The 26,526-nt window shown below is 33.4% G+C and overlaps 1 protein-coding gene and 1 non-coding gene across 3 annotated transcripts in view; one reads left to right on the top strand and one right to left on the bottom strand.

The window, feature by feature from the left end:
* LOC149420430 (5-hydroxytryptamine receptor-like) overlaps positions 1-26,526 on the bottom strand; it is an 864,571-nt gene that overhangs the window by 290,345 nt on the left and 547,700 nt on the right. The gene's annotated exons all lie outside the window — the stretch shown is intronic.
* TRNAM-CAU (transfer RNA methionine (anticodon CAU)) lies at positions 11,569-11,641 on the top strand. Its single transcript has one exon. It is a non-coding gene; the product is annotated as a tRNA-Met (tRNA).

Consider the following 26,526-nt stretch of genomic DNA (forward strand, 5'->3'; position numbering starts at 1 on the left):
AGTTACAGCATGTCGGACTATGTGTCTCTCACTTGTGTAGCGTATATTTTCATAGGCGCTTTGCTCGAACATGATAAACAGCTGTGGTTATGGTGGAGTCACAGAATTTATCGGAAAATAAATGTTTTTATTAATTTTCTTTTCTTTTTCTTTTTTAAAAAGAAAGACAAACATTCCCGGGTTACGAATAACCTGACAATATTTGAAAATCTCCTACTACCACCACAGTAAGCTGAAAATGTTGCTTGTGTTGTGGTGGAGGACTTAGCCATCACAACACAACTTTATTTTAGGAAATCAACTGCATTCCTTTTTTATTATTTTTATTATTAATGACCTGTAGCGGTAGGCTACTAGAATGTTTGGGAACGTTTTTAAGTGCAACCCGTATCGCCTTAGAACCTAGGTACTAGCGAAATATTGTAGGTACATCGCGTCTACCTGCTCGTTGGATTGTTCTAGAATGCATTTGCATATTGGCTCAGTCAATATTTAGTCTTATAAGTGAGTACGCAGTACGAGCGCTCGCCGGTAACTGAGGCGGGCGAACATACTACTCCCGGCTTTGCACGACCATAAATGAGAGGCTACAAAATATCAACGACTCTTCGCGGGTCTTCGCCTTGGCCCTGCGACATCTTCGCCAGCCTACAACACCAGGTCAATTATATTTTCGGCTACCTTACTTCACACTGGAGTAGCAGGAAAAGTCAATATCATCCCCAGTTTTCAACACATCTACAAGTCCGGTCTCCACCAACGCGGTGCTGAGCCACCGACTTTATCGCCTCGACCACTCCACCGCCACCATCTCCGCTTACATCTGGTGTTGATCTTCGACTATCCACCGACCCACTGTCGATCTTCGGCCCGGGGAATTCACCGTCGATGTACATTCACCAACTGCGTGAAAGTCGGGCCGGATTCGTCTCTCACAGCTGCACTGACTCAATAAACGCTGTGACCTCAAAAACTCTTTCTGTATATTTTTTAATGTTCTAGTTAGTTTTAGTATTTAAAAAATGTACATAGTTTTAATTTTTCGGATCCAAAAACGCATCAAATCTGTGGAAGTGACTCGTGACGTCACCAGTCAAAAAGCTTACTTTATTTTTCAACCGGCACTGTATTTTGTATGGGAGTCAATACGTTTTTTATTCTAAAGATTATCCGCTTATAACATCGAAGAACAACTATCTAAAATGTTAGCTTCTCGTCACTAATATTGTCGTATTGAAGTGCAAAAGTGCATCGTAAAGCATCAGATAAACAATTTACCGGTGTGTAAAAACCTGCATTAAAATATTTTCACCTTTCCAAATTTGAATATGGACCAGAGTTGCCAATGCATTTGTTCTAAAATACCTTTAAGAGATAAAAAAGTTACAAATTCCCCACAAGTTTCTTAACCTCCAAAATGAAACGAAATTCTATTAAAATTAGCATTTCATTTTTATTATGTTGTCATTTTTAGATTTTATCTTTCATTCGGCCTTTACAAATAGACTTTTTTGTAAATTTTCCACGAAAAAAACGAAATAGAGAGAGTTCTGACAATTATTAAAAATATTATTTTTTAATATGGTAATCGAGAAATTCCCAGAATACCCGCATTTTCACCACAAGAAATTCTCGCAAATAACCCAATTCTTGACATATCTTAGGAATTCCCCACAATTTGGGAAATTCTCAAAGAATTGGCAACCCTGGTGTAGAAAATTTTTACCATAGATTTTTACTGACGTAGACTAGTTGTTATTAGCAGATTAGACAAACGAAAAACGGTGTATTTTAATGAAATGGTGTTTTATTCATTTTTAAATGACGAATTATAAATTCTACGTACAATAATAATAATAAACCTTATATTTTTAGAATCAACGTTTGTTGATCTATATGAATATATTTTTTAACCATAATATTCTTCACTAGAGTTTCTTATTATAATTTTTTGTTTTATACATATTCTGTCATTCTGACCCTTGACATCACTAATATTGGTTTTGCACACGAAATCAACGATAAAAATTAAGTGACAGGATCGCTGCAGGCCATGACGCCCACAAACGCGCTGCAGGCGCCCTGTAAAGAATGATGCGTGTGCGCAAAAAATTGTACTCAATATATAAAACAATATCTTATATGTAAGCGTTCCTTGAGAATCGAGCCATAAGCAATTTAAGCACATCTTTATAAATTTGCAGAACAAACGACAAATTCGTTTCTTTGTCGATCATTAAAATAACAAAAACGTGTTTGTCTCCGCATGTGAAAAAAGATTTTTTTCTATTCATCTACCGGAAGCTTTACACGCGCCAATCAACCGCTACACGGACCTGAACAAAACGCGAAGCAGTCCTGAATAAATGTTCCATTCTGCGTCGATAAACGGAGAAGAATCCCTTTGAAGAATAGAAACAATGGATTCATCCAGTGATTGTCTGGAGCAGTGAAGCCTCAAAGAAAATAAGAACAACACCTCTTCAACAACGGTTACTTCCCTCGCAGATAAATATGAGATAGGATTTAGAGGCTGGGCGGAAACAGCCAATCAATTCAGACAAGCATTCAGAAGACTATTGACAGAATAGGGTTGTAATTTATTTACATAATGTAATAAATTTATTTAACTATTTATAAAATTGATCCAAATCGGCAATAATTGTGGCTCACAAATCATTATTTAAATATATAAATATGTATTTTCATACATTGTGCTTACCGATTATTTAGAAAAGTACATGTAAATATCCAATATTATAATCCCAGGAAATGTGATATATACCAATTTGAAAGCCAGTCAATATTTAATATTTACACAGGACCTTCCGACTTCTTAGCTCCAAACATGTAAAGGAAATTTTATATCTTCTAAAGAAAGAATTTCGAAATTTGAAAATGTTTGATAAATTTCAGCAGAATTTCAGTGTACCTACCCATATAATATAATATGTATCGATGATTATTGGTGTACATTTAATTTGTAATGTTTTAGATAGATGAATTTTGAATACAATAATTTTCATCTACTTCTGTTTTGTTTTATTCTCTTTTGTCTTAATTGTTTCTTACGGGAAGTACAATTCGCAATAGTTTCCCTCAGGGCCTAACTCATTATATGGGATGTTGTGTGGGGGTTTTTTTTAGGGAAAGGAAGGAGAGGAAGTTCTGGGATTGTAAACAGTAAGGGGGATCAGCGTGTCTAGGAGTGACGGACATATGAATATATCCCTCCCACTATAGCGCAAGACGATGTGTCGAGAGGTCAGTTGGAGAAGTCAACGGCTCTCCCGATCTGGCTCGCCACACAGCTGGTGGGCAGGTGCATCCTTAACATTCCTCTTAAAATGTAATATTATGATATTTTTATTAATATGTAACGACTATGAACCTAATATGTATATAATATTGCCTGTATGTGTGGAACTTTGGGGATCAGGTGAGAGGCACGAAATAAAAGTCGGTCGTGAAGGTCACAGAGTTTATTTGAGTCAGAGTAGCCGTAACGAGAGTTGACGTAGGACAGATGTATTTACCGGATGCTGGCTGTGATGGCAGGTCAAGCGCGGGTCAGTATTGTCCTTCGCGCAAAGGTGCGCGGATTATCACTCGTGAGATTTGTCCACTGACGGCAGATTGATGACTGACTGACTGACTGCTCGCTGCGTCGGACTTATACTGTATACTGTACGTATACAGCGTCGGACTTATACTTATACTGTACGGCCGGTGGCAACAGTAGGTACATGAATTGCAACTAAATCGGAGCCATTTGCTAAGTCTGGGCCTTTCGGGAAGTTTCGGTCGCACTGTGTTAACGCATAGGTGATAGGCTCGAATCTTCTGGTGAGTTGTCGTAATGTGTCAGACCGACTTGCGATCGTATTGTTGCGGATAGGCGAGTAGATACTTGAAGCAGGTAGGTTGCTTTGTTTTGTTTACGATTTCGGCTGCAAGTACGTACCTGCAAGTACGTACCTGCAAGTACGTACCTAAGTAGATCGAGCTGCCTACTATTAATGAGTTAATCTGGATTCTTCTTGACGCCACAGAACCATAGAATCCTCTATGAGAATCTTAACTTTTTACTTATGACTTAACGACACTTTTCCTAATATATACACACGTTCTATTTGTGAGGTGTTCACAAAACACTCCTACTAACACACAAAAATACTGATTTTTAACATCCTTGTATAACTGATACTTATGTAAATACTAGTATATAATTATAATGTAAAAAATAGAAATTAATAAATAAATTAAAATATGAATAATTTAAATTATTAACAATTAATATTAAAAATCGTCAAATCATTATGTACGTATGTAGGTATCAAAATAACGCACTTAACAGTTAAATAGTTCAACATTATTTTACACAATGGTTCAAAACGAAGAATAATTTGACACAGATTTAAAAAATCATATTTTAGAAATAAATGGTTACGATATGAATTTATTTAATGTCAGGAAAAATTGAACTTGATGAACATCACGTCAGGAAATATTTATAACACCTTGTCACCACTTTAAGATTGACAAGAAGTAATATATGACACAGACTGTCAGAAAGATTTATAAAATATTGATTGATAACTATATAAATGAAAGGTTTTCTTATTTCTGAAATGCACTCTAATGTAATATATTCTGCAAGCAATATTGATTGAGGGATTTATGTAATGTTTGCAAACTATTTCACTTGCTTAATATAATTCATATTAAAATGTGTTAGTATGTGCGTAATACGCGAAACGAATATGTGGTTATGATTGTCAGCCTATTAGGTTGCTCAAAAGCTGAAACGCACCGAGAATCGAATTTTAAAGGAGGCCTTTCAAATAATTGTTGTGATAAACATCCATTTTTTAAAAGGTTATTTGCTACGACCAAAATACAGAATATAAAAAAGTATATCCCTTTCTTCAAATTCAATTTTTTTCATTTTCAATAAATACAAACATTTTATTTATTTTAAAAAATGTACTACGAATCCATGTCTTTCATGCCCACGTAGGCAGATTAGTTTCGTAGGACAGATTTAAACTAGTAAATCCTTGAATTTCTAAGTTTATTGTTGATAAACGCGAAATAACACGATCAAATTTTGACATATCGCTAGAAGAAAAGAAAAAATACCTCCACCATAACAAAGCGACCACCTTTAAACTGCAGCGACAGACAGTTGATTTGAGCATTTAATGGAATTATCCAAAGACAACCTGTTTTTGATTTTGTGACGGGGCACGGACTCCTTTTAAAATTTTACTAAGGGTGTTGAATTATTCACATAAGCGATGAGAGGATAGTTGTAAAATTAAGTAATATGTCACCGAGATAGTTTTCACTAAGATGGCATCTGTCTTGTCTGCTTGAAACCTTAATGTTCCTACCTACAATAATCGCCCTGACAATATTTGTTTGCTGCCTGCGGACAGACAAATTCAAAGGCAATTGTAAATTTGTGGTGAACTAATTATGTCGTTATGTGGTATTGAACCACTTAATCAATTTATTTTTAACTAGCGTCGATCTCAAGAATCAAATAAAACTCATCCAGCTATTATAATTCTCTCGGCTACGAAGCCAAAGGTCGCGGGTTCAATCCCTGGCGTGTGAAAGATATATAAATAAATAAAAAATTGTGTTGTTTTACAATCAAATATTAGAAATAATTTTATAAATTTTATTCAGTGTGACAAAGCAGATCTGAATATATAGGTACTTCCTCACCTTTCTCTTCCCATTTACTTTCAGTCCCCACTAACTTCAACCTCACAACACACTCCAATTGGGAATGGCATAGTCTTTCTGACTCCTGGCGGTTGGCAGCAGTTAAGAAAGAAGCTTGTGCAGTATTAAGAGGAAGCTACCAGCCAAAAATGTGTATATCTTGGTTTACCTTATATTGTAGGTAATAGTCATTAAAATCACTTGACAAACGGAGTATAGAAACGTTCGATTTCAAGCACAAAACTGGTTTTTATTTATTTTTTAAATAATTTTATAAGAAAGCAAAAAAGTTAATCAAGTGAAATTGTCACAAATAATCTTAGCTAAAATAAACGATATCTACGAGAAATATATTTTTTAGTATGTTACTTTTCTATTTTTTATTGAGTAATTTATTTTTTTATTTGTATTCTACTCAAGCAAAACGATAGGAAAACCTTCAATTTATCTAAAACACATTTTTGATATTCATAATGTACACCAATTCGCTATAAAGATTAATCAAAATAGTGATTAAACATTAAGCATTAATTTTATTCACATAAATGCTGTTAATTGTTTACAAATTTTCTGACATAATTGTGTTTCTTAAATTATACTCATATATCTATTATATTTACAATCGATATGTATACCTGTATGGGACGTGTGGAATTTCCATACCCTCCCCAGGTTAGTTTTGGTTGGATGTGATCCTCGAATAAAAAGTACATTATTATTTATAAAGTATACTGTACCTTAAAAATAAATCATTTCAAAAGGTACCTATATAAGGTAAAGGTAAGTCTGTCAGGGCAGATGTGTGATGATTATGGACACTGTAACGTTGTCCGAAACATTGGCTAAAGAAGGAGTTAGCGCAACACAGCATAACACCCCAAAAACAAATAACAAAAATACTTTTGGCCGTGAAAATCTTAAATCATTTTTGACTTGCTTTCCAATTACTTCAAATCCCCATAAATAGTGAAGAGAAAGCATAACATGAAATATTTTTGAAACGTTTTTATAAATATTGAACAATAAAAGGTATTTAATTAAAAGCGAATTATTGATAGTGACGCAAGATATAATGACAGAGGGCGTACCACAAATGAATATAATATCTGATACTGTTAATATTCACAGTACAAATATAAATTACCTACGTATGTAAAGTTATGATAAAAAATAAATACAACTATTCATCATGGTTATTTTAAGGTTATCATAAGCATTATATCTGCACTTCGAGTATTGGTGAAAAGCGGGATTGTTACAATATGATATCTCTATTTGAATTTTTCATTACAAATAAATGTGAAATTCAAAACGTATAAATATTAAAAAAAAAACAAATCATTCAATTCGTACTTCAACGTTTACAAATGAATATTTGTATATTATTTAGTATTTAAAAAAATAAAATAAAATAAAATTATGAGATCGACAAATATGATGTTTAATAAATAGGTCATAATGGTCGAGTGGTTAAGACGCTGTCCCGGTAAGACAAGAGATCCTGGGTTCGATTTGTAATTATGACTGTTATCTATTTATTTTCTGTGTCTTGTTCTGTTTCATGTTTCGTTTAGATTTTTCATTATTATCTTCTTCTTCAATGATATGGATGGGTACCTATAACATTAAAAAAGTTAAAGAAAAATTTGTTCCTGAAATTCATTAACTCGGAGAAAAATTATTTTCTCTTCAATGTACGCGATTTTTGAACAAGTTTTAGTTAATTTATTTATTTGATTTCCCGATAAAAAAGAATGACTAGAATGGTTACATTAATAAATATATTACAGTATTATTAAAGTATAATTATTGTTAATTTCCTCCGGAAGGATTTTTTTTTTAAATACCTACGTCTTAACTTTTTTCTTTTTTATTGTAGTTTTTAAGGCAATTACATAAATTACCCCCCTCGTAGCCAATGGATTGCTTCTCATATCGTGAATGAACGGTTTTTAAAAATTTTCTAAAGTGTGTTTGTACTTGTGACGTTTTATATATTTCCGTGTTATTTATTTATTTTATTAATGTATTAGTAGATTTTAATGACGCCGTTTTTATTTTAAATTAACCTTAATATTTTTTTCAAAAAGTTTTTGTAATTTTCCTAAAATTAGATAACATCTGTTGAATAATTTAACTCAAAACAGTCGAAATATCGCTATAAATTAACAAATATTAATTGATACGATACGGGGAGCATAACTATTACATAAGACATGTAACCCAGAGTTAAATTAAACATACTATTGTATAAAAGTCTAATATTACGTGAAAAGACAACAACAGCAAAATTCTTTTTCAGGAGATTGATGTTGGCAAAGATAAACACAAAATTTAAATCATGCAATATGAAGTATGAATTTCTCCTTCTAAAACAGCATTTTTTTCACTTAAAACCTCAAATTGGGCACTTGAATAATTTCTCAGTTGACGTTGTCTGGGCTTAAAAATTATTCACCGCTCGAGTGCTATAAAGTATGGAATCGGTGTGCTTTACGATGGCAAATTTAAATAGGAGAGCCGCGAACAAGAAATTCCTTTGTTCAGTTCAAGAGCTCTTGAACTGGAGAACGAGTTAAAGAAGCGACCCATTCTCGTGTGACAAATGTCAATCGTATAAATATATTGGGCGCGCGTCTGGCGTGTTCCCCGATTATGCACCGGCGCCAAAGGGATCAATGACGCTAGTTCCTCGGAGCAACTTTCATTGTAATACCGGTAGAACAAGGACAGCATATTTACCTGACGCCTGTGCTCTAAAGATTGCAATCCGGTAGTTAAGACAGAGGAATCTATCAAACAGACCGCCCGTTTCTGCACAGAATTAATGATTTTTTCAGGTATATTGAGGCTCCAGATCAGAGGTGGCTGCCAAATTCAATAGTGGGGTGCTTTGCGATTTGTACAGGGTCAGGAGTGAACTATTAAAATATTTGCAATCCCGTTTGATGGGAGAAAATCGACAGTGAAAAAACGATTAATTTGCATTCTTATTTTAGAATTGTTTCAGACACTAAAAATAATTACATCAAGCGTAAATGTCAAAGAGAATGATCTCCTTCAGGTAAAATAGTTCTGAAAAAAAAATTCCGTACGAAAGAATTAGAATTAGAATTAGAATTAGAATTAGAATTAGAATTGTGAAGAACATTGATATTTTTGTTGCAATTAAAAATAAATTTGGATCGACTAGTTAGTTAGTTAGTTCGTTTTGCAAAATAAATTATTTACGAATTTAGGTGAACTAACCAAGCTTTTAGAATTGATAGAAATCGTATTCACCATCCATATACTCAATTAATTCATCTGATACGCTATCAATTGATTCAGTTCCAACTTGGAGAAACAAAAGTTGTCAGTTATTACTAAAGACCTAATGAAGTAGTTATGCCGATCGATCCGATATTGTAAAATTATCGATTTCATTCTGGTAGACCCCAAGATCCACCTATATAATTATGTTATAAGCCATTCTAACTGATATAACTACACAATATATTCCCCATTACACAATGTTAAAATGGCAGACCTTGTATGAATGGTAGACGAACTTAATAAAGTGTCTTGGCCTCGGTTGAAATGGTTTTGGCAGAACTCACTGATTAACATTTCCCAGAGCATATAAAAATTGAATCAATTTAAAAAAAAATCCGAAAAGAATGTCTCTAAAACGGGTTTCTGCGAATCGCCGTGGGGTGGTTCAACTACTGTTGCTACTTAAAAATTAAATCCACGCCGCCCCACAATGGCCTGAAAATCGCCATTCATAGGCATAGAGACTTGAATTTTCAAGGGTATTTTTTTTGGCTAGAAATGGATTCTGCTGATCATTACGGAGTTATCATTTTTTTAAGAAAAATTTGTATGGCACTGACATTAAAAATGAGGCTATCTCTGGAATCATAAGGTTAGACATTCTATTCTTACACACATATATACTACTATTTATTTGTATTTTTTTGACATACTTCGTATTGTAGCGCAAACTTGCGATTTTTTTTAAAATCCTTAAAGTTGAAAAAAACACGTTTGAATGTTGATGATTCATTTTAATGCTTAAAAGTATTTAAGCATTAAAATGAATCATTAACATTAGAAAGTGTTTTTTTCAACTTTGAGGATTTAAAAAAAAAATCACAAGTTGCGCCACAAAACGAAGTATGTCAAAAAAATACAAATAAATAGTAGTATATCTGTGTGTAAGTATAGAATGGACAACTTTATGATTCCAGAGATAGCCTCATTTTTAATGTCAGTGCCATACAAATTTTTCTTAAAAAAATGATAACTCCTTCATTTGTGCACGCAATTGCTTCGTACGAAATTTTATAGCATAGTAATGATCAGCAGAATCCATTTTTGGCCAAAAAAATACCCTTGAAAATTCAAATCTCTATGTCTATGAAAGGCGATTTTCAGCCCACTGTGCGCCCGCCCGTCCGCCCGTGACAATCAACTTTATATAATAGATGGAAGATAACATCTTTTATTGAGAAACTGTTTATAAAATAATTGTTTCATGATGATTTTGTTACCATTATATTATCAAATGAGATATTGATTCAATACGATATGTTTATTTAAATAGCCATTAAATGTGGAACCATTGAATGGCAAAACGTTTTTAATTTAACAAAAGAAAAATCCTTTACAAAAAATTAACATCATTGTCCTCGGACAATACGAAATATCAATCAGAATCTCATTAATTTCACCTGTTCAAAAATAATTATTCAGTGTTGATACTTAGGTAGGTTCTTTTTAATATATAGACTTATTTTTTAATGTAAAGTCATATTTATTTAAAATATTTTGAAAAGTGTGTCAAAATACGAGCGCCAGATGTTTTGAATAAACCATTATTTATTCGAAAAGTGATATTATTTTTATTTCGTTGTAAAGCCCAAATGTTTCGATTATCTGTGGAATAAAATTTCGAACAAATGCTCTCCACAGTTATCCATACAAATGCTTGTTCTTTTGATAAAATCGTTGCATAATTATTGTGGTTAGGTTGTGGGCGAAACACGCTGGATCTCTGCCAAATATTTGTGGGCAAAAAAAGAAATCGCATTGTTTCAAATCACACGATTTTGATGGCCAATTCTGATCAGCATTTTTTGAAATAACATGATCTGGAAATTTTTCGAAAAAAAAAAGATTTTTTCAAAAGTAAGAAATTTAGAAATTGTTCAGAAATTTTTTCGAAATAAAATAAAAGAAAGAAAACTCCACGCATTTTATTAAACGATGCAAAATGTAAAACGTAATAGCAAGGTTGACGGATGACATATGATTTTTTAGATATGCCAACTTTATAATAAAAAATGGCGCGAAATTTAAAACCGGCGCTCTTCTTGGGACACCTATTTATAGTTATTAGTTATGACATACATATGTAATATATTCTCGGACACAATGTTTAAAAAACTATCCATGGGTTACAAGTAGGTAATATAATTACTCTACATAGGCATGTTTACGGTAGGATTATTATTATCTGTAACAATAAAGAATCAATTCTTTACAAAAGTTTATACATACGAGTATTTATGGAAAATTATAAATGTATTATGATAACACAGATTGATTAACCATTGTTAAAAAAACACATGTAATTGTCATTTATAACAACTAAAAGTTTTAAGCAAATCATATGTTGTTTGTGTAGTATTTTGCCGTATGAAAGACATAAAAAAAGATAACTTGTAAAACAGCAGATAAGTTTTGTATGTGTAATTTTACAATTTCCTAAACCGGGATAGCAGACAGCTCGGTAGATAAGATACTGGCTTTGTTATTTATAATGTAAAAACGACAACATTGCCACCGGCCTCGGTGGCGCAGTTGGCAGCGCGTAAGTCTCATAATCTTAAGGTCGTGAGTTCAATCCTCACCCGGGGCATTTCTTTTTTATATAAAATATTATTATATCAACCATTTTTTTATTTATACATAATTTTTTTCCTGCTATTATTTTTCTTTCCGATTCATAATATTTATAAGTAATTTCATAAACGTTTTAAAACTATGTACTTACCGCTATTTAAGAAAAAAAGATTAAGTAGGTATAATTACGGGAATATATATATTTTTGTAAAAATCAGCAAAACAATCGAGTATAAACAGTTTATAAATAAAATATATATTCGAAGGTGCAAGGTATAAGTACCCGCATAACCGAAATATATTTGTAGCGAGTATTCTCGTGCAGTAGGTTCTTAGACGTGCACATGTGACGTCAGTCAGGCGTCACTCTTCTTTTGTTCTGACTCTTGACATGGCCCGACTCAAGTATCTGATTCACTTGGTCGTGCCATGTCTTCCTCGGACGTCCCCGACTTCTGCTAACATTCACATTTGCATCGTATATTCTCCTTACAATCATTTCTTTGCTCATTCGCTCTACATGCCCAAACCATCTAAGCGTCCCTTTCTTGATCTTACTCACTACGCTTACATCAGCCTTGCACTCTTTGCGGATATCCACATTCTTCACACGATCAAACATGGTTTTACCACACATACGCCTCAGGGATCTCATTTCAACAGCATTCAATCTACTTTCATCCTTTCTTTGCAAGTTCCATGCCTCACTTCCATACATCATTATTTGTTTATTAATCTGATATTTAAAAAAATATTTAACGAACATAATAATCTTTAAATATTTTCAATTTATATATTAAAAAGTACTAAAAATTCATCAATATTTGAGGTGGACATTACTCTTTAAAATGAATCATATATTTAATCTCCACAATGTCACTCGGAATTTTATAGTAGAGTGAGACGGTCTGGTACATCAGAGATTTCTGGGTGCTTGATTTATTCCTTAGCAAACTAATTTGCTTTGTATTTACATTTTGTGTATCTCGTGATTGTAATTTTCTTAGAAATCATCCTACGTTTATCTTATGTACACAGATGAATACTTAGTTTAGACATATAGTTTGCTTATATACTAATGCGCCCATTGTACCAACGTACGTTATTATACACTACGGTCTTATATCACATATACCAATCAGGGAGAGTCAGCAATAAGCCGTAATATCTGTAGCTACATGAATAAAGTCAAATAATTTTTAGCTAGTGATAATGATTATTTTTTAATGATAAACTAGTGTTTATAAGACAAGGTTTTATGCATAGCATAAAGGATAACAAATAATTATAAGCAAAAATTAGTCGCCTGAAATATCAATCGGATTGAAAATATCTCCTGAGTAAAAATAAATGCTGCCAACGGGAATTGAACCCGTGCCTTCTGATGTCCGGTTAGTGCTCTGAAACCACTGAGCTATGTCGGCTTATTTCCAACCCGCCAAATGATTCAATATGTACTAGTACCTCAATCAACAATTACTGCTTATTAAATTCTTTCCACCCTACAAAAATAAAGTTGGTTGTTTACAGGTGGAAAAGTTGCTGGCTTCTGTGTCGGTGTTGTCACAGAAGCGTAGTCTTTGCTCAGGATTACACCTTAGTATTAATGTAACAATGCCTTGTAGGTACTACGAGTATACCATATAAGGACTGTAGCACTTCAAGAAATCAACTGCGAATAAAAAAAATAGCATGCGACTCCGTAAATTTTGTAGAACCAAAAGACTGAGCGATGACCTTTACACTAAACTTGTACAGTATATGTAGAAATAATGCCAGATGATGGGACACCGACAATCATGATACATGATAATGTGCCTCAGTGGAAGCGACCCAGAGACAGACCAAGGAATAAGTAATTGAGCAGGACGGGAAGGTCTGAGTACCAATGTACCGAACCTAGTGGGACTATTTGTAGAAGAGCAAAATCCCTAGGATGAATCATCGTGCATCGTGGTGATGATGATGAACATAATCTTGTTACAATGTACAAAACCTACATATGAAAATCGATTGACTACTGATAAGAATTTTGTGTAGAATGAGCATCATTTAATTACAAAAAGTGAAAACTTATTAGAAATCTAGTAGGTTATCTGTAGTACATAGAAAATGTTGTCAGCTTAATGTAGAAACACACTATGTCGACGTACGTGATTTACACAATACTACATTGCACACTGGCTCTACACACGCAACGCGTGTGACTACGTGACAAGTGGTCTCTACTTCTAAAGTAAGTAGGGACTGGTTGAGGGAGACCTTTTGATTTATCCAGTCAGACCCTCACGACCCATCACCTTGCACCGCACGTGGGAGGGATAGATTCATAAGTCCGTCACTCCTAGACACATTGATCCCAGATTCATACGCACTGCTGATAACATTTTCCTTCCAAGAACTTTATCTCCTTCCTTTCCATAAAATAGATCCTCCACATGTCCTCCCCAAAGATGATAGGCCCGAGGGAATCTAATTTACCTCAGTTCCTCCTGTGAGGAGGTTAAAGAAAAATCTATGACCATAAAAATGTATGAATTGTAAATAGTCCAGAAATCTTAATGCATTGCTTATGTACTGTACGTTGTGATGAAATAGGTTTCTTCCAAAAGAAAATGTATTTAATGAAAGCTAAACCTCAATTACGAAGAAATCATCACACTAGAGACACCTAGCAAACTTTATTGAAATAAATGCAGGAGACTGTAATTGGAAAAAAGAGGCGTTTTAGTGGGATGTGCCTACTCAAATTTATTACTAAAATTAGCCAATCACAGTGGGTTTTTGACAGGACAAAGAAGAAATCTGCATTATTTATTAATCTGGGAACGAAGAAATCGAGTCGGAGGGTAATGTACTATAAAGTAAACATGTTCTCACGGGGGAAACATCGGTTATAAACTTTCGGTGTAAGAAACGAAGAGAGATTGATACAAATGAAAAAAAAGGATTGATTGTCATTCGAAATCAAGTAAAGTATGATAGACTGCTATCTGGAAAGGACAAGAAACTTCTAATAAGTAAAATTAACGCGTGAGGGTAGAGTAGACTCAGGAGAACCTGAAGAAAACTGTGTAGAGAGGTGAAAACAAAACAAAACTAAGTGATTTAATTATAGTTTGGAATGATGGAGGGAAACTACATCTACAGATCAACAAGAAAAACGCGTAATCGATATGCAAATTTGAGAGGATCGTACTAGGAAAATACCGGCCGAGGAACCAATGGTTTTGGATCGGTGAGATTAAATACAATGGCCTGATTCATAAATTTATGTGTTTATATTGAGATAAACAATACAAGATCCACGATCATTAGAAGGACAATTAAGATGGAATTGGTCATAAAATTTAACATGGGACATATGGGACTATTTATTTAAAACCAAATGCATTAGATTGACAGGCAGACACATTAGCTACAATTGATGGCTGAGTGGCGAAACGGTGAAAAGGGGCGAAAATAATGTTCATTTCTGGTCAAATGACATTAAGGTGAATAAGAAATTGAGATGGTTAGAAGTACTACCCTGTACGTTTAAACTGAGATAATGCATAAAGATATAAATGAAAGCATTTGAACTCTGTTTTCCGAGCGAAATTTGAACAGGACGCGTACAGACCGACAGATTGGCAAGAACTAGAATATACACGAAAATAGCAGCATTATGAAGTTGATTTCGGCATCATAGGAGCGTGGAGACGAATTTAAAGTGCCATAATAACCAGAGGAAGGATGAAATAAACGTAAGCACTAATAAACATGATTGGATTGAGGGAATCCAATGCGAACATGAACTTGCCTGCTAAGACAGGAACAATAGTGACTGAATTATGAAGCGCAATCCCGAAAAGAACAAAAATTAGAGGGAAAATTATTTATAAGATAAAGAATTAGATAAGGAACGTTGAATGTGAAGTGTGCGTAGGGAGTACGGTAATGGACTGATTATATTCCCAGAAAAATAAACGAAATTAAGCACAGCTATAAAAACACATCTAACCTTACGACGAACTCTATGAAAACAATTAAAGGATGCTGATCCAGCCCTGCAACTGCAGAGGACAAAGACGGTAAATTTGAAGGCGTTGCCGAGAGATGACTATGTCGTATGAATAAGTGACCAGATTTAAATAACCAAAATTAGTGACACATATGTTCCAATTTACGAGTTGATTGATGATCTAATTGCCTGAAGGGTGAAATCGACTTAAGTCATTTTGGTATTGAAGACAGTATAAAAACGAGCGCATGAGAGGATTCGAGACAGTTTTTCGGGGATTTTGGTGGAGCTTGAAAGGACGGGAAGTACGAATTACGCGTGTGTGTACGTCGAGAAAGGTAATTAATAAGTCCCTGGACTTAGCAGATTTTCAATAAAAGTATTAAATTCAGTTTTAAGTCTCTTTGAAAAAAAATCCCATCAGTGAAATTTGAACAAGTCAGTTTTAATTAATTAAACAGTGTTAATAATACGAGTTATATTCAGTGATTTTCAATAAAAGTTAAATTCAGTTTTCTAAATCCTCTTTGAAAATCCCATCAGTGAAATCTTATAATAAAATAGAGTCTAAACTCAGTGTTTAAGAGTGTTAAAGTGGAAAGTGCAAAAAGGTGTTTAGTAGATTATTTAAATTCTAAACTAATCATTTCATTCAAAGTGAAAATCATTTAAATTCAATTTAAGTGTTTTATCGGATATCTAAAGTGAACGTGATCGTGTATTGATATTTAAAAATAGATTATAATTTAGTATCAATTTTGAAAAAAAAAATATTAATAGTAGATACGTACATCTTAGCTTAAAAAGAAACACAATTTAGACAGTTCGAAAAGTAATATCAATGATTAGATTTGATTAAATTTAATCCCTTTGTGATTTTATTGTTCAGTTAAAATAAGTACGTAGAGAACTCGGAAGGATTAAAAAAAAGTGAAAATGATAAAAATAAATATTGTCTCTTTGTTTAAAAAGTAATAATGAAATAAATTTGAAAATAAAGGATTCATCGGATACTTTAAAGTTAAGTTTAAAATTAAAAATAAATGTTACCTCTTTGTCTTAAAATAGTGGTTCGGGAAAAATAACAATAATCACTCTCCTTTGTTTCAAGATAAAAGTAATAATAATAAATGACTAGTTTAGATTTTGTATAAATAATAATTTAAATATCTAATCATTTGAGATATATTTTGGAAAATATTAACCTCAGTCCTTACGTCAATCAACACTTACGAAAGCTAAATCAATACCTTAAAGCCGCGGTCAAATGGAAAAAAATGGTAGTCACGAATCAATTTAATTAAGACTACATTCTAAACAGCAAGTAGGTAATATTTTGGAACCTTGATCGCAAATTTCGTGTAAACCCGAATGGATATATTTGCATGATCGATCAAGGTGGGTGAGTCAAAAGAAATCAAAATATAAAATAAAAAGTTCAGAAATCAAAAGACAACGTTCCTGAGAGCCGAGAGGGGAGAGAAAATCATTGGCGGCAACGTTCCTGAAAGCCGAGAAATCAAAAAAATGAAATCTTATAATATTTTATATTTTATATATACAGGTTATAATTCGGTCCAGCCTCTGGTTGCGATATTTCAGCAACTAGATCTATCCCAAGAATTAGGTACATATGATACCTATAATATGGTATAACTTTGCACCATTTCACATATAAAGATGTATATATCACGAATACCTATTATCACACTTGTGTCATGCACAAATGTCTACTTCAAATACCTATTACCACATTCGTGTCAAAAACAAATACCTACTTCTAAATATCCTTTCATAATTAGGTACACCTTATTTACCAACATGTACTATGAAAATCCAAAAACGATAATGTACGATTGGCCTTCTAAACTATCAGCTGATGTAGATATTACGTAACTGATATCAGATACAAATATAACCCACAAAGAATTCATAAGACCTTAAAATAGGTCAAAGTCCTCTTAATTACACGAACTGCATTCCAGTCGAACTCTAAAATAAATAAAACATCGTGTCTGGTAAGGGCAGGTTTCTCAAAGCTAGTCCTTCATACCAAATCACAGCAAGCATATTCATGTGTGTTTTATACACTGGCTAGAAGTCAAAATAATATCAATAAGAAAACATCCTAAATACCTAACTACGTACGTCAGAGATGAATAGCTCACTCAAGATACCTATTCGGTTAATTATGGTTCAATTAAGTCGCACATACTAGTTATTTGATCATATCCTAAGTGACCAAATCTAAGCGTCATAATAATTTTGTACGTATGAGTACAACCTATTTCCACCCAATGTTAAATAACTCAGTCAAATTCAATCAAAAGAGGGGGTGGTCACTCCTTATAAAATCCATCAACGAAAACAAAACAAAAAAATGTGGTTGTCAGACCGCGATACCAAAACTGTCAAACAAACAAACAAATATATTACTTAGTATATCGTATTTATTCGCATTTCCTATTAGTATTTATGTATCGAGATATCGGACTCAGGACTCACAACCCTGGGATTTGAGATTCTTGGTTCCCAATGTTTCATGTGAGAAAATGTTACATTGTGAATTATAAAAAAACGTATGTATACATATATGTATTTGAATGTATAATCCACTGGGTGATGTGAACCCGCCTACAGCTGGCGTTTTAGGCCTAAGAATGGTCATGTCACATCGCTTCTTGGAGTGGTGGCAAGCCTAGGAAACTTGTCATTACAACAACCGTGAGTATATGATTGTTCAGAAGACGAAACCGGTTCGCTTCAGTAGTCGTAAATCCGGAGGTGATGGAATTTGGAGTGTACTGGACCCAGGGGAGGTTCGATCGTAGCGCTAGAGGGTTGCGGATCTGGAGGTGTGGGAAAGCCTCGCAAGTACCTATCACTAGAGGCACCTGACGACGGTGTGAAAGTCTTATTCGACCTTGGTTCACCCGGTTACATTGCAGGAGGAGGCGCCAAATTATTAACAGCAATATTGCTTTCCGAGTTCGTCTTCGTACAAAATCATAAACACTAACCATACTTACAAAGATTAAATCAACATGTATGTACCCCACAGGTCGTCGCAGAATTGGAGAGAATTTTGGAGAACATATGTTTCATAACTAATATTGTACTAACCTATATTCGATTGTTTTAACTATATATGTATGCTATGACACTAAATTAAATGTTATGTATTTTCCACAGGTTTTACGGTTTCTAAAGGAATTAGAACTAGGAGATAGGGATTATCAGGAAAAATTTAGTTAGGTTAAATGATACCAGCGTTCGCAATATCTCGACGTAATCCAATCTCCTTACCCAATCACTAACCTGAAAAGAACCAAAGTTACCACAAAATGAAAGTAATTAAAATCCTATATCATAAATCAAAAAAATTACACAACGTTTGATGGAATTTAATTACAATATAAATACGAAAATATTTGCGTTCAAGGCCGTAAATAACGTATTAATTAGTTAAGTACATATGTCTATAAAGATATATAGTACAAGAGAGCTTTAAGTGGCTTTCTGTAGTTATCAAAGAAATTAAGGGTCCAATTTTCATGGAGGCTTATGTGTTGTAGGGGAAGAATTTTCCAACCCTACGAACACATATGCAAAGCCTTAGAAAAGAAAAACAAATATCGATCATAGCCAAGAGAGAAGAAAATTCTATTTGTTTTAAACAAAAAAAAAGAAATATATAAAATTACTCTCACACCCAAAAAAGGTGAAACATTACAACGTCGACCCAGTGTGTTTCTAGCTTTATACTTTTACTCTCTTTATTGATCATATTGTTTTGCGACATAGCTAATTCGTTCAAGTTATTGATGGTTTTACCGCCCGACAGGTCGAAAAGTAAAGTTAACAATGTTTGACATTTTAATTTTCAAACGTTGATTTATATTGCGTAATAAAGAGCGTGCATGTTACCAAATTCACTACTTGGCGAGAGGTTGGTGAATTTTTTCGGGAAGCCAAAAATAATGGCCGTTTTCAAACGGGGAGGGTGGGGGGAATTTACCCACTCCCAGAAGGCGTTAGAAAAATACGTCGGTTTATTGTAGAGGAAAAGGTGCCACAGGTGCCAAAACACTTCGTTCTCCCCCTGGTCCGACGCAATTAGGCAGCAATCACCGACTGGTAAGTAATGACCGTAATTCTATTTGCTAACTACGATACTTCGTTCGATTCTCTAAAGCGTTGGTATTTCGAGGGAAAAGTTGGAAAAATGAGTAACTGTATATATTTCCGCCAAGGAAATAAATATTAGGTTGTATCACTCAACAACATTTTCATGATATATAAAATAACCCATATAATATAAATAACGATTTTGCTGTTAATAGCTCCAATCATCAGTACAATTAATACCTAATCGATGGCAATATCAATACCCTAATCCAATGTTTAAAATTTCTATTTATATAATGAAGAGCGTCTGTTGTTTGTGGCGGCGGGCGGGTGGAGTGGATTTGATTTTAATACAAATTTACAGTTTTATTCTAAGACTGGTGACATTTTGAATGAGAAGGAAGTCACCGTTTAGATGAAGTTCGTAAAGGCTCTGGGTGAAGCCCGGAGGTAAGCTAATATAATAGTGGCTGAGTTGACAAAAGTGTCCGGCTACCGCCGAGGCGTCGTGGGTTCAATTCCCTTGCTGGCCAAGTCCTTCATCATTGTACACGTAACATGTTCCGCTTATAAATATGGTGGTAGGAGTTATTTAAACATCGTCAGGTTATTCGAAATCCGGGAATGTTTGTCTTTTTTTTAAAGAAAAGGATGAAAATGTATTGAAAATTTTGTGAAACCGAAATCTTTAAAAATAAATACTTTCAATGTGTCTATTTTATCGTTACTCAATTGGCTCAAATGTAGTTTGACTACTACTTTTACAATCTACGAGTAGGTACTAATAAATGTCATAATTGCGCAAGGCATCTATTTTTAGCTGGCTAAAATAATCCATATCATGAGCTGTGGAGCTTTAAATTGTACATTTATCTTCGATAAAAAAATAACGCCTAATATTTCATTCCACCTATTTCAGACGTTCGTATTTGATGTTTAAAAATCGTTCCAACAGGCTTGTGAAACTAGTAGGTTGTAGAAAATAAAATAAATTTTGATAACACGCTACTTAAATACTATATCATTTAAAATTAATCGACGTATCAATGATCTACTTATAAATAATTATTAAATATAACAAAATGCGAGATTGTAAGTTGCAGAAGAAGAATTGTAAGAACCAACATGCCCCATTGACATGAAATGGTTGCTCACGGTTTTTCGTTTTCTTGGTCTGGATCTTTACTCCCTTGTGAACCTTTTTAATTTAGCGATTTGTCACGAGTGGCGAGTGGCACGAACAGCAAACAGCCAATAGCGAATAGTGAGCAGCGTATAGCGTACAGTGAATAGTTCCAACAATTCGATGGCGATTATTGTGCTTCTTTTTGTGGGTCAGAAAAACTCTATAGATCACTTCACCATAATCCAAATTCAGATTTTGGTTCGGGTCCGAGACACAGCAACACAAAACCTCTACACAAAAAGATGCACTTACAATGTTGTCTTTCTGATCCATGTTGATTGTATTAATAACATGTAGAATAAAACTATACAAATGTTGCCACAAAATACCAAAATTGACTTTCACCCGTAGGCTTCAAATACGATTTGCAGATATGCCTCTTCCAATCAATTAAAATCGGATTGTTTCTAGTTCTGATGGGCGCTGGGTCCGGCGAGGGATTATCTTGGGGGTGTTACTGGGTAGGGGCGATGCGAAGGGGGCAGTAGGCTGTATGCTAGAGGCGCCTCCGGCTCCTGGCACTGATTGATGTACTCCGCGCTGTGGATGAAGTGGGCGGGGTGCCACCCGGCCAGGAGGGGGCGGTGTGGTGATATGCTCTGGGGGTTGCAGACGCACACTGTTTGTCAGCCTGACACAGGGTAGACCATATTTTTAATTCCACGTAATTTCAAAAAAAAAATCAAATAAAAGTTAACATTTGTGGAAGTTTGGTTTTTCACTACTATTTTCATGAAATTTTTTAAGAGCAACAGGGTTTGACTTTAACTTAATACAGCTTCATCCGAGCTCAAATTTTAATTAAAATTGTTGTGCAAAATAATTTTACAGTCTAGTTTAAATTATAATTAAAATATAACTGGCACAGACCCGTGAAAAATCACGAGGTATTTTAATTGTAGGAATCGTGAAGATTTTATTTTGAAAATAATTGCTTTTCAAAAACTATGAATTGTCAATTTTATTTATAATGTACATATTTATATTTACCTTCTGAATATACACAGTTAGTTGATTTGAAAAATCGTGAAAACTGTCAAAATTCATATGTTTTTTAAATATATAGAATTATTAATTTTATAAGATTGATTGAATTTATTAACTATTATAGGAAGGTAGGTAGCGAAGGTATTCTAAAATATTAAAATAATTAATTTTTCGTTTCTCATTAGCTTTCTATGAAAGCATTTGTGATAAGTTTTGATTTATAATCGAAGGCTTTTTTAAAACTATATTTATTTAAGCGTGTGTGTGTTTTTTTAAAAATTAATTGTTTATTCATAAAACCCATTTGAATATTAAACTTATTAAAACTAATTAATTTAATATAAAACCGTATTTAGAAATGTATCGTTCAGGGTAAACGTAACGTATGTTATAATCTACGCGTTAACAAATGGCGTTAATTTAATTGTTTTATTAAAGCATGCTTTTTGCAATTTATGCTTTATGTATGGGTGAATCAGTCTAAAATTTTATAAATGTGCCTTTCTTGGAAGATTTGAGTTTTTATACACGGAGAAAAAATATCTTAAAAAGTGTAAGAATGTTAAGTTCCTGATAAAATATAAATATACGCCGAGTTGACATCACGTTTGGGTCCCACCCAGGCGTAGTGTGTTCAATTTCTCGGCTGGCTCCTAGTCCTCCATCACAACACAAGCAAAATTTCCAGCTTACTGTGGTGGAAGTAGGAGATTTTCAAATATTGTTAGGTTATTCATAACCCGGGAATGTTTGTCTTTCTCTTTTAAAAAATAAAACATAAAATGAATATCCTGATAATTTGTCATCGTTCTCGCGCATGACTGCAGATCGCTAACGTACAAACAACTTTTCACATCGAACAAATTAAGAACACTTAGTCGTTTTGAACTGTTGTTTGTTTGTTGGTGATTTGTGATCATGCTCGGGAACGATGACGAGTTACCGAAACCTAAAAACAGTTATTATACATAACTAAATTGTCTCAGTAACAACATTTAGAATTTGTTTCTTGACAAATTTTAAATATCTACTGACTTGGTATAATATAATACTCGTATAATATTTCCTTTAGTATTCTGGGCAGAGAGGAATACATAAATATGTTAGTTAGTCCCAGAATTTCAGCACTGAAATAAATCTTAACTTCTCGAATTACGTAGTGATATCTGAAAGCTTATCAATGTAAGCCATTCTAAGCTATCTAATGCATCATTTTGAAATTGAAGTTAGTGATAATCTTTCGGTCTGACAATTTTAGTTTTTTATTGTAGTTCAAGAAATTTTCTGGAATATTCATTTTTAAATATAGAAAACGTAATAATCACAGACATATGAATATATAGACTAGAAATTAAAGGTGAGGGGTAAAATCAACTGTTGAAGAACGAAGGGGGTAAAGCTGACTGTGATTCGTCAATAAATCAATCTGACAGTATATAGGCATCTCGCATTATAATATCACCATTTAGTTCTTAAAAGTAAAATCTGCTTTTGAATGAATAGACATTTTTACATGGGAGCGCAAATTACTCGCCACGTTATGAACAAATTTGCGAAGTCCAAATTCGGCAAAAAAAAATTCTTCTATTTTCAGAGTCGAATATTTTGTTTACGTATTTAGTTAAGACACTTTTATAAGTGTTCATAATTTACTTCCCAGTAACAACGATGCGCACACTTGAGAATCGCTACATTCGACCAATGTTGGCTCGATGTGATAGTATATGTTTCTACAACTGATTCATATTATACGACGTGAATAAGCTTAAAATGATGCTTACATATGGAATATAATACGACAATTGGGTTTATTCTCTTTTTCACATCTATTTTTACAAGTTTTAATATCACAAGCCACTATTTTGCCGTGTTATTTCATAAAATGCCTCGACCATAGCTCGACGCTAGTTCGAACAAGAATGATGACGTCACATTCTCAAGATTCACGGGAAGCCATACGCGAGCCCAGCCGGCTCCAATGGAACCGGTATGGGGAGTGGGGAATAATACGCTTTTAATCACTTAGGGCAGGTCTACTAATATTCATATGTCTATGGTAATAATTTATTTTGAGTTCTTTCCATAGCTTGTGCATGAATATTATAATGTGGGTTCCAGACGGGAAAATTGCACTCAAGTTGACTTCTAACAAATGCAAAATACGGGGTGTCCGGGGGTAAAGTGCGCCAACTTCAGAAGGTGATTCGACATTATGGTAGAAGTAAAAAAGATAAATAACTTTTTTCAAAAATCTGACACCATGTATAACATTTTGACAGATTGACCGCGAAATAGTTACATGAATGCGCGATTGAAACTGAATTAAACAAAAAAAAAACGCGGACGTTTGCATTTGCGATATTTTAGGACAATATTTGAAATAGGTATAAAAATCTCTGAGTTTCAATTATTTCACTTACATTGATATAAGTTTGGCTCTTAGCCGCTGATTGTGGCAATGATTGATGTTATGAAGGAAGGCTAATGATGGATGAAGTGGGCCAGACCCTCACCGCGGGGAGAAGAGGGTTGACTTCTACTCGGTATCGGGCGCCTTCTCCATGCGTTAAGAGTATTATAAATATACAGACGAGAGTCGAATGTTTAAATGTTTCTTTTTCTTCTGATTTATTATATTGAAATGACAGATTCAGTAGAAACAAGTAATTATTCATAATATTTATTTAGAAGTGAGAAGGTTGAGGAAGTGATTTATTAGACGGTTGAATGAATAATAGGGAATCTTAACACACTATCTTCTTAATATACTCAATAAGCAGTTTACTGATATCGCTGAAAATTTAAAAATTTGTTTTCATTAGTACCAGTGTGTTTAGAAAGTGGTTTGAATGATGGAAGAAGTCGAGGACGTCCGAGGAATACTTAACGCAATGTCTCTGCACTGATTGAGATAAAAAGTCGAGTTAAACTCGATGTAATGTAGTTTTTTAACAGTAACATTGTGGTATAGAGTAGTGAATGGTGAAAGAAGTCAGACAGGCTTGAGAAAGACATTAGCAATAGCGAAGCATTGCACAGTGCACTTGTAATCAATAAAGGCTTTTAATCAACAATCGCTCGTTTATGGGAGCGGGAGAAACTAACACAAACATGATATATTTACTATTGGTCATTACAGAACATTACAGATAAATCTACCAACAAATAAACTACTTGTTTAAAGAGCGTGGAATTATACTTTTTGGTATTAAACATAAAAATATCAAGGTATACAATATACAATTTAAATTTGATAAAACTAAAAATTGGCTACAATAATTCAAATTAGATTTATATACTTTTAAAAATGTATTTTTTTTTATACACAGACAAACATTACGAATAACTTCACAACTTTTCCATCTTCTTTTGTAAAGTATTTTGTTCTTATGTTGTTGTGAAAAATGTTCGTGTCTTAAAAAAAATGACTTGTGAAAGTATAACTTGGCGTAGTAAATACATATCTGAATTTTTTCTGCTGCCACCATGAAAAGCGTAAGATGTTGTTTGTCCAATATAATAATAATGATAATTAAAGTAATAAAAATGCAGTATAAATCACTATCACAGTTCCATCGTGCGTTATAATTGCACCGGTAGAAAACAAACCAAACTTTAACCCCTAAAACCAGTTCGCATTAATATCATATCAGATTAATAGTTGGAATAATCTTATAAAACAAAAACAAAATCAACGATAAGAAACATAAAACTACGTACTCATGATACCATTGCACAACTAACTTCAACTATATACCATGCATTGGAAGATTTCGTAAGGCATTCAATATTATCTCATATATAAAACTAATTAATTAATTAATTGATATGGGCACTGTTGGAAAGGTTACGTATTGATTATAAAGCTATCTAACTCAAAGAGGTCAAAAGGTAAAATTAAATAACACACTAAGTAAAGGTGAAATTTTCGATTCAGAAATTCCGCAAGGGACTTTCATTGGACCAATTTTATTTGTAATTTACTTTGATAAAATGTGTAAACTATCACTTTATAGTAAACTCATATTTTTGATAATGACACTGCAATAAATATCGAAAAAAAACATGGAACGAGATTACTAATGAGGCTAATCAAGAAATGAAGGTAATCAAAAAAGGTTCCATAGCAATCCATTATCATTTAACACAAAATAACTAATCATATTCCCTTCTCCCTACAAAAATATGTACGAAAAAATTAATTGACATAACCATTTATTCAAAATTGTGTAAATGATATTACATGTTATATGGACTGCGCTTATCTTAACCATAAATCTAATGTTAAATATTTTGGAATCTTCATAGATACACGATTTAAGTGGAAAGAGAATTTCAATTTCACTGTGGAAAGAATAAGTAAACCTATATATGTCTTCTAAAACATATTTTTACATTTTAAACAAGAAAACTATCAAAATTGTCTATTATGCATTAATGCAGTCCTTATTGAAGTATGGCATTATTGGATGGGGAGGGGCCTTTAAAGCTACCTTACAGCCCATAATAACAATTCAAAAAATATTTATAAGAATTATCCTTAGGAAACCATACGACTTCCCAACTTTAGAGATATTCCTTTTTTTAATGTACCAAC

Source organism: Hesperophylax consimilis, chromosome 10, assembly GCF_061612785.1.
Source record: "Hesperophylax consimilis isolate HC1 chromosome 10, BYU_Hcon_1.0, whole genome shotgun sequence".
In the NCBI taxonomy this organism is placed as follows: domain Eukaryota; kingdom Metazoa; phylum Arthropoda; class Insecta; order Trichoptera; family Limnephilidae; genus Hesperophylax; species Hesperophylax consimilis.